Source organism: Prinia subflava, chromosome 5, assembly GCF_021018805.1.
Source record: "Prinia subflava isolate CZ2003 ecotype Zambia chromosome 5, Cam_Psub_1.2, whole genome shotgun sequence".
Taxonomy (NCBI): Eukaryota; Metazoa; Chordata; class Aves; order Passeriformes; family Cisticolidae; genus Prinia; species Prinia subflava.
The window spans coordinates 28778706-28787152 of record NC_086251.1 but is presented as its reverse complement, the minus strand read 5'-3'; the positions used below and the strand labels follow the sequence as shown (position 1 = coordinate 28787152).

The window sequence follows — 8447 nt, the reverse complement described above, 5'->3', positions numbered from 1 at the left end:
ATTAATTAATTTACACTCACCTTGCTCTTCTGAGGTAAATAACTGTATCATTTTCCCTTTTTGTTTAAAAGACAATACTAAAACAGAAATTAAGGGACTTTCCTATGGCAACACAGCAAGTTAGTGGCAGAAGAAGGGTTGGCATTCAAAAATCATTGGACTTTTTGAGACTTGTCTCTAGACAGAGAAACCAGCTGCACATCCTTCATTCTGTAACAGCTAGTCAAGCAGACACTGGTGTGAGTGTTCTGTGAAAGAGAAGAGAGTCCTTTTGTTCTGGAATTAGGTGTACATTATTGAGGCAAGGTAATTATTTTGGAATAAATCCCCTGTTATCCCTCTTATTTTAGATCAGCTCTTCTGATGACTTTTTTACATAGGCTGGGGTAAACTCTGAATCCTCCTTCTCTCCCCGCCTCAAGCCTAATCAATAACTGCTTATTATAAAGACACAGAAAAGGTTGTACTTCCACAAAAAGAAAATAGATGAGTTCTGGATATCCTGACACCTGTGAGAACACATATTGTTCTTGAGTGCAGCTGCCCCCCTAATCACAGCTCTAGACGGGGAGAATCATGCAACAGGAGAATGAGAACACCAGCAGCCCTCACACGGGACCCCTGCAGTACCAGATGTCAACCTCTCAGCCTGGCATTCAGGGAGAAAGTGCAGGGGCCCAGGAGCAGGAGCCAGCTCGGGGCTGGGCTGCAGGCAAGGGTCTGTGCAGATAGCACAGAGGCTGGGCTGGTGCTCGGTGTCACAGCCTCTCCCTCCCCGTGTGCCCCATCTGAATGATCTGACACAGCAGCAGTGTGTGAAGGAAGATCATACAAACCGTTTGAGAATGTGCTAGCCTCATTAACCTCATGAAAGAACTTGCAAGCCACAGCCTCACAATCTAAATTCCTCTGATGAAGGCAAACTCAGTAATTGCACACTGCAGTTCTTACTGCTGCAGTCACATCCAGTGCTGTTGTGTGTATGAACCTGAGGCCTGTAAGTCTCTTTGGACTTCCCTTTACAGGACTGGGGCTCCAGCTGCCAATAAAAAAGTTTCATTGAAGTAAAAACCAAAAAGCCCCACATTTTTTTAAGTAAAAAAATCACTTCAGATGAGCGATATAAGATAAACATATTTAAATACTGAAAATGCTCCTGGTTTTTTTCCAGCTTGTCTATTCTACTTTTTGTTCCATGCCAGAGCAGCACTGGGATCAGTTCTTCATCCATCCATACTGTTTCTCCTTCTCAGGAAAATAAGATCATGATTGTTTTTTCTGACCCCATAACACCTGCAAGAGTCACGATTTCAAGTTGGGAACCTGTAAAAGAGTGAGTGATTGCTCTCTGGAAATAGAGATATTTTTAGAGTACCAGACACAGTGATATTTAAACATCAGTACTGAACATCCATTACCTCAAAAGGTATCAAGCCACATGGATCCGTATGTAAGTTTTGTCGGTCTTTGCTGCCCGGACATTCCTGGAAAGTGAATGGGGTGTGAAGCGAGCATCTCTGCGGCAGAGCAGCTGCTCACCACAGCTCGCTTGCTCTAGCTATCACCATGCTGCACACTGCTGGAACGGCGCCAGTCCAAATCACAGTGTCCTAATTTCAGGGAAGCTTCACTTAAAGTGGTTTAACTGAGATTGGAACGTTCTCCCAAACCAAGGACGGCGACAACCACTAGCAGAGTATCCAGAATGTGTTACCCACAGCATGTTTTCAGAATTCTGGCCATTTGAAAACAGAGCAGTGTTCCTGCAGAACAAGGGGTGATGCTGACGTATGCAATTTTTTTAGATGTGTTTTCCCACATCTTTAATTTCTTATCTGTGATGGATATCTAAGGGAGAATCCATTTTAATTTGACCGGCAGCGAAAGAGCTCGGGATATGCTATTCGTATGGTACTGGTAGGTTCTGACTTTGTGTTAGCAACTACAGTGGCCCTCTCCGTGCAGGTCCCCGGGAGGCTGGAAAGCGATGTAAATACCAAAATGGTACGAAGTCAATCAAAGCGCGGGCAGCTCTGCGCGGGCCCGAGCCGCCCGCAGGGCCCGGCGCTTGGCTGTTGCCATGGGAACGCCGCCGGAGCGCGGGCGGGCTGCGGGCGGCCCCTCTCGCGAGAGCGGCGGCGGGCGGAGCGCGGCGGGGCGGGCGCGGGGTGAGCTCATCCCGGGCTGCGCGGGCGGGGAGCGCCGCGCTCAGCCCAGCCCAGCGAGCGGAGCGGAGCCGCCGGCAGCCGCCGCAGCAACTTTGTTGGGTGAGTTGCGAGCGGGAGCGCCGAGCCGGGGCGGGCTGCGCGCCGCGCCCCCTCCTTCCTGCCGCGGAGCCTGCCGTGGAGCCTGCCGTGGGGAGCCGCCGTGCCGCTGGCCGAAGGGGTGTGCGCTGGGTGGGTGTGCGTGCGGGGGAAGGGTAGCGGCCCCCAGCCCCGGGGCTGCGCGGCTCCAGCCCTACAGGGGCTGACGGGGGCGAGGGCAGCGGGGTCCGGGTGAAAGTGGCCTTCTGAGCCGCCTGCCGCCGCAGCGCCCGGAGCCGGGCGGGGGGCGCCCGCCGTGAGCGCCCCCGGGGCGGTGGGAGCCCGCCGTGCCGGCAGCCCCGGGGCGGGTCGGGCGCGGGTCCCCCTGCAGCGAGCCGTGCCGGGTGCTAGGCTCCGGATTTGTGTCTGTTTTCTCCGCAGGAAAGGCAGCCCCGAGCGGGAGCAGCGCGGCCGGAGGCGGCGGTGAGCGGCGGCGGCCCGGCCCGCTGCGCTCCGCGGCGGCGGCTCCCGCGCTGCCCGTCCGTGCGGAGGCGGCCGCGCCGAGGGCGCCCTGCGGCGGGGGACGCGCTCCCCCGCGGCCCGGTGCGGCACACGCCGCTCGCCTCCACGGCTCGCTAGATAACTTGTCTCTTGTTCGCCGCTGTAAGTTGAACTTAAGGGTTTTTTTTTCTTTTTTTTTTTTTCTTTTTTTTTTTTTTTTTCTTTTTCCCTTTACTTTTTATAGCAAGCGAGGGTGTAGTCGGACTGGTTTTGTTCCGAGCCGGTGCTGAGACCGCAGCAGTGATAACAATTCGGTGATTTGGGGGCAGTGCCGGTGGGGATGTTCTGAATGCTCTGCTCATGAGGAGGCGGGGGTGGAGGAACAAAATGTTTGCGGATGGTTGATTTCTGCACTGGGAGCCTGGAAAAGTGGGAAAACAGAGAATGCCTCAAACTGAATATGAAGGGTAAGGAGGAGGTGGAGAAGCAAGGAAAGATAGATGAGAAGGCGATTACCGTGCTAAAGCGAGTTTGTTTGCTCTTTCCTTGTTTTGTCTTGCATGAAGTCCTGACGATCACCTTCTCGTGCTATATTTAAAAATAACTGTGTTATTTGCACCGGATAGCTGTGGTGCAGCTTCAGTTCATGTAATGAGGAATGCACTCATTCATGTCTGGTAAAGGAGCGATACAAAATGGGAATTAATGAAGATCTCCTTGTATAACCTTGGCCACAACATCTGTATGTTTTAGATTGAGGAGGCACGTTTTAACCCGTAGAATAAAACAGAGAAATTTTTTGGATAATACTGCTTACCAAATCGTGTTTAAAAATTTTGCCTGCAAAATCGTTTTAAAAAAATTGAGTGATGCTGCTTTAATGAACCCGTTATTGCATGCTGAATGAAGTGCATCTGTGAGCAGGGAGCCCTAGTTGATAATACAATGCAAATTTGTCTTCAGAGTAAAGGTGTCAGATTTCATTAGATTCCAGATCTGTATGGATGAACCAAGATTGGTGTTTTCTTTAGAAAGCAGCCCTTTCATGGGATTTTGATTGATCGTTTTTATTTCTTTCTCTAACTGTGGGAATTAAGCACTTGTTTCCTTTAAATTGAGGCATAAACCAGTTTTGTAAAAGGGAAAAGAGTTTTTGCTACAAGTACTAACTGGGTAGCAAGTATCTGTGTTCTCTGAGGTGCAGAGTTTGGTTGTTATTTGTTTGGAATGTATTGCTGGGCTAGGCTCCATTCCCCTTCAGCTGAAGTGGTGGGAGAGACGTGTGAAAGTATTAAGGTAAAAGTTTGTGGCAATTGTAATCGTAGAGATCTCTAAGTTGTGTTTCAGTGTCAAGGCTTTTGTGCCTTAGGCCATCGGATGCCGTACCAGTTACTAATGTAGAAACAGTGTGGGAACTTAGTAGTAGCTTTTTCTTGGTTTCAAAAATACAACCCCATAGGTTCTATTTATGTAAAGCAAAAAAAAGAATTTTCTTGATTGAATGTTTTGTGTATATACCATGTCTCATTTTGGTGGTAGGAAGCTAGGGACAGAAGATTTTTTTCACCATTTTAAGTGTTTATTTATGGCCAGTTGATTAAAGGATGTGCACTTAGTTGCTCAACATTGCATTAAGAAGGTATTAGTGATGCTAATAAAATGCTTAGTTTCATCATTGCTATTTGGGATAGGCATACTTAGCTCTCAGTTGTGGTTCATAAAACCTCTTAGATCATGAAGTCAGAAGCAAAATGGGGTGTCAGCTCTGACTACTGTAGGGCTGCAAAAGTTTGCTTGATGAAAAAGGCTAGCAGGTGTAGAGGCAGGCACTGACAGACCTGTGAAAGGGTGGTGCTGCAGCCGGGGATGAAGACTTAATATGGGGACGTGCAATTCATGATCTGTTTTTCTTAATAATAAAAGGTATTATTGTATTTTCAGTTGTACATCATTGGTTCTAGGCTTGAAGAGCTATTTCTTCCCCTTCTCATGTTTATCTGAAATGTTATTTTAAGGTTTGGGATTAACTTTTGGATAGCTGTTGTTTTAAAAACTATGTCTGAATGTGGCCTCTTCTGCAACTTTTCAAGGTTTTTTTTTTCATCATGCTTATAAGCATTTGGGAGCATTTTGTTCTTGTGTAACTCTTATTTTCTTCTAAGTTTTATGGATCTGTCTCAAATATATCCTTTAAAATGTCTGTTTCAGAATTACTAGTTTTGCTACTATGGAGGCATTTTTTATTTCTAAGATAGGAGAACAAAACTTATCATAAAATATTCCAACTGATTATTTCGAATTTCAGTAAGGTCATGAGGATAATTTTAGAAGTATATTGGGAAAATGTGAGGTAGGCTAGTAAGAGAATGGGCTGAGGCCCAGCTGAATTTCTTTTCTATTCCTGGTTTTTTGTCCTATAGCATGTCTATTGTAGAGAAGAAAAAGGAACAGTTTTCTCCATATCAGTAGTTTAATCCCTTCAGCAAGGGGTTTGCTGCAAGCTGTTGAGTTCTTACAGCTACTGGTTAGAAATCCTGCATGCCCTACTGGGGTAAAGAAGCAGAGCTTCTGCCTTCATCAAAATTTCAGTCACACAAGTTGGTTTCTCTAATGCTGACGTTTTCAGAGGTTGAAATTTATTCTCATTGACCCTAAGTGTTGGCTGTTTGGCAAACAGTTTTGATCTGTTGTCTCCTTGGCTTTCTTGGCTTCAGGCAGATTCCTTTTATTTCTCCCCAGCTCTTTAATTTAAATATTTAAAAAGTCAATAAGACATGATTTAATGATCTTATTTTTTTTATATCTGCGCTCTGTTTACTTCTTTATCTGTGTTTTAGATTTTTATATTATTTGTTTATTCAAAAGCCATTTGTTAATAAGTTGTCACATGAATACAGTAATAGTGCAGTTTTTTCTTTTATCAATGCAAATACATAATTTTAAGAACTGCTAGGTGAGGGATTTGTTGATATGGCATGTAAAATTAATCATATGTTCAGTATCCTTCTGGGAGTGAAAAAAGTTGCATTGTTCTGTATTTTATGTTTCCAGGGAGATTTGACTTCAGTGACTTAATTTCAAGTATATCTCTCTAAATAGCAGCTTTTAAATAGTCTTAACTTTATATTTCGCAAGAGTTCAGTATGTTTGAATGAGGACTCTCAAGCTGGAGGTTTATAGAGTGGGATTTGATGGCTCTGTGACACTTGAGATATTCTCTAATGAAAGGCAGTTAATGTTTTTTGAGGGTGCAGCCTTAACAGCAATGGTGAACCTAAGGCTTGATTGGTAAACCTACAGAATATGGTTGTCGGTGAGGCTGAATAACAATAATTTTTGATTTTTAATTCTTAGGCAGCAGGCAACACAAGACTAACACAGTCTGTAGCAGTTTTGGTGTTAGCTTTGATAGTAGTTTTGCACTCTGAACTTGAGGAAACCCGTTAGGAGTTGCAGAGTCTAGAACTGTTTGGTTTTCTTAACTATATTTTTGAATATGAATCAGCAGATAAAATGGTTTTAGATGTCTTTTTTTGCATATGTAAAACTAAGTTATGTCATTGTCTCAGTCTCTTTAATATTGAATTCTGTGGCACCAGTTTCCTGGGTGAGTTATTTGATTTAGAGTCTGCCACATGTCTTTTATGTTAAGCGAGGCTAAGCATTTACAAGACTTTGTTTTCTTTATGGAAGCATGTTTTAAAGGGCACTTCTTTTGAATGCAGAGACAGAACTCTTTTCATAATCTTGATAGCTGTTGAAGTGTATGACTGCTAACCAAGTATTTGTCATGGTTCTTTCGAGGGTCTGAGTCTGTAAGTGCTGTGGAGTCCTGCAAAGCTGTCTTCGTACCACTCCAGCTCGTGCTGGATGCTGCAGTGCAGTAGTCATAGCTCTTGTTCCCTGCAGAGTGGATGGATGTCTCTTTGCAACAAGTTCCTGAAAAATGCATGGCTGTGTAGAACAACTTTTCTAAAGGTGTATCATAGAGAAGAGTTGGTACTGGGACTAGTGGTTCATGCCTAGGCCTGAGAGGCACTTTGAATTTTTTGTTGATGTTTTAATACTCTTTTACTTTTGGTCTTAGGCTCTGTGGAATGGGAAGAATGCTTTCTTCAGGTGGATTGTAGAGATTAGTGGAATGATTTTTGAAGACCGAATTTTATTTTATACATTTTGGAAACTTGGAGAAGCTTCTGGCGTGTATCATATAGTTGGTTTAAAGTTGGATTGTTCTTCATTAATGCATATGGTTTACCTTCAGTGCTCGGTAGCTTTTGAGGGTGTTTAAATTTGGTGTTGTTTATTTACCTTTTGAGGTGACAGGATTTGTACCTCAAAATGCTCACGTAAACCTCAGAGACACTGGTTGTTACTTTATTTCTGCAGCTGTGAGATGTGTTGTCTTTGAACTCGTGCTTTCATACAGACTTTTCATTTAGTGAAAGCTTCCTCAGTTAACCTTAAAGTATATCCTGTTTTTCATAACTGGTGATGTTATAGTGGTTTAAAAAAACTCAAGTAGCCAAAATCATCAGGAAACAAGTTCTTTGTGCAGGCTGCTAGGAGGTACAGGTCAGAAGTTGAGCACAACTTGGAGAAAAGTTGCCTTTTGGGTCTGCCTGTGAGAGTTATGTTTAATGTACTTGGCTGGATTATTTTATGGATTTTAAGGTTTACTTTTCTGGGTGGGGGAAACTGCCAAGCTTCTTCCTTTGCTCTGTAGCCTGCCTTGCTGCCTTCTCTGTGCAGTGGATGATGGGGTTCCAGGAGGTGCCAAGGGCTGCTGCTTTTGTAGCATGGCTCTCCCTGTTCTCTGAGTTTCTCGAGTCATGATGCGTTTTACACCACCATCAGCTAAATCAATTGTCTTTTGACTTTTGAATAAATAATGACAGGCTTATTGTATGCTGATGTGATCTGAAGTAGGATTAATACAGAACTTTTTTAAAGAGTGGCAGATAATATCTGTAAAACGATTGCTGTGGTGGCAGAACTTTCTGTGTGCCAGTTGTTCACATCAGCAGCTTTGATACATATCTTGGGTTTTCATGTTGGTGGTCATACAGACAGCTCTCTCTAAGGACTTACACACACTTTTAATACATGCATTTGTGTATTTGACCAAAGGTTACTGTCGTGGTTTAACCCCAGCCAGCAACTAAGCACCACAGCTTAGCCCCAAGAACATTTTTACATTGTTCTTGGAACTTTTTCAAATGATTGCAATTTTGTTTTTGTATTGTTTTTCTTATAAGGTACTGGTCTTATTCAAAATGAATTCACACTGTCATTGGAAGTATTTGGTGCAGATCTGTGATGACTGGTGTTTATAGGAGAGGTTATTTCCTGGTTTTTAACTTTTTAATTTTCTTTCTTTTTGTTTCAAAGAGTAGTTTTATTTGATTTCAAAATTGGTGTTTATATGCATGGTTTTGTCACTTGCTCTTACTATAGCAAATAATTTGGCAGAGCAGACATCTCTGGCTGAAGATGGGGGCATCAAGTCTCCCAGATCTGAACTTTCTGCATTTGAGTTATTTTACTTCAGACAGAATTCAGTCTGCTCTCCTGAATTGGATGTTGCCAACAGAGATGTGGTTTGTTGGCTTGGACCTCTGGGACCATTAAGGGTTGGGTCACGTTTGGTGAACTTCTGGACAGGGGTTTTCAGCTTAGTTTCCTCTAGGAGAATTCCAGTTT

General features: G+C 43.8%; 1 protein-coding gene across 5 annotated transcripts in view; it reads left to right on the top strand.

The window, feature by feature from the left end:
* The first annotated feature begins 2123 nt into the window (after positions 1-2123).
* Positions 2124-8447, top strand: part of SIPA1L1 (signal induced proliferation associated 1 like 1) — a 200492-nt gene continuing 194168 nt past the window's right edge. For 2 of the 5 annotated variants that reach the window (XM_063398686.1, XM_063398681.1), the window contains exons 1-2: positions 2124-2267; positions 2685-2906. The gene's annotated coding sequence lies outside the window, so the exon portion shown is untranslated. The other 3 variants (XM_063398683.1, XM_063398684.1, XM_063398682.1) reach the window with 3 other exon arrangements.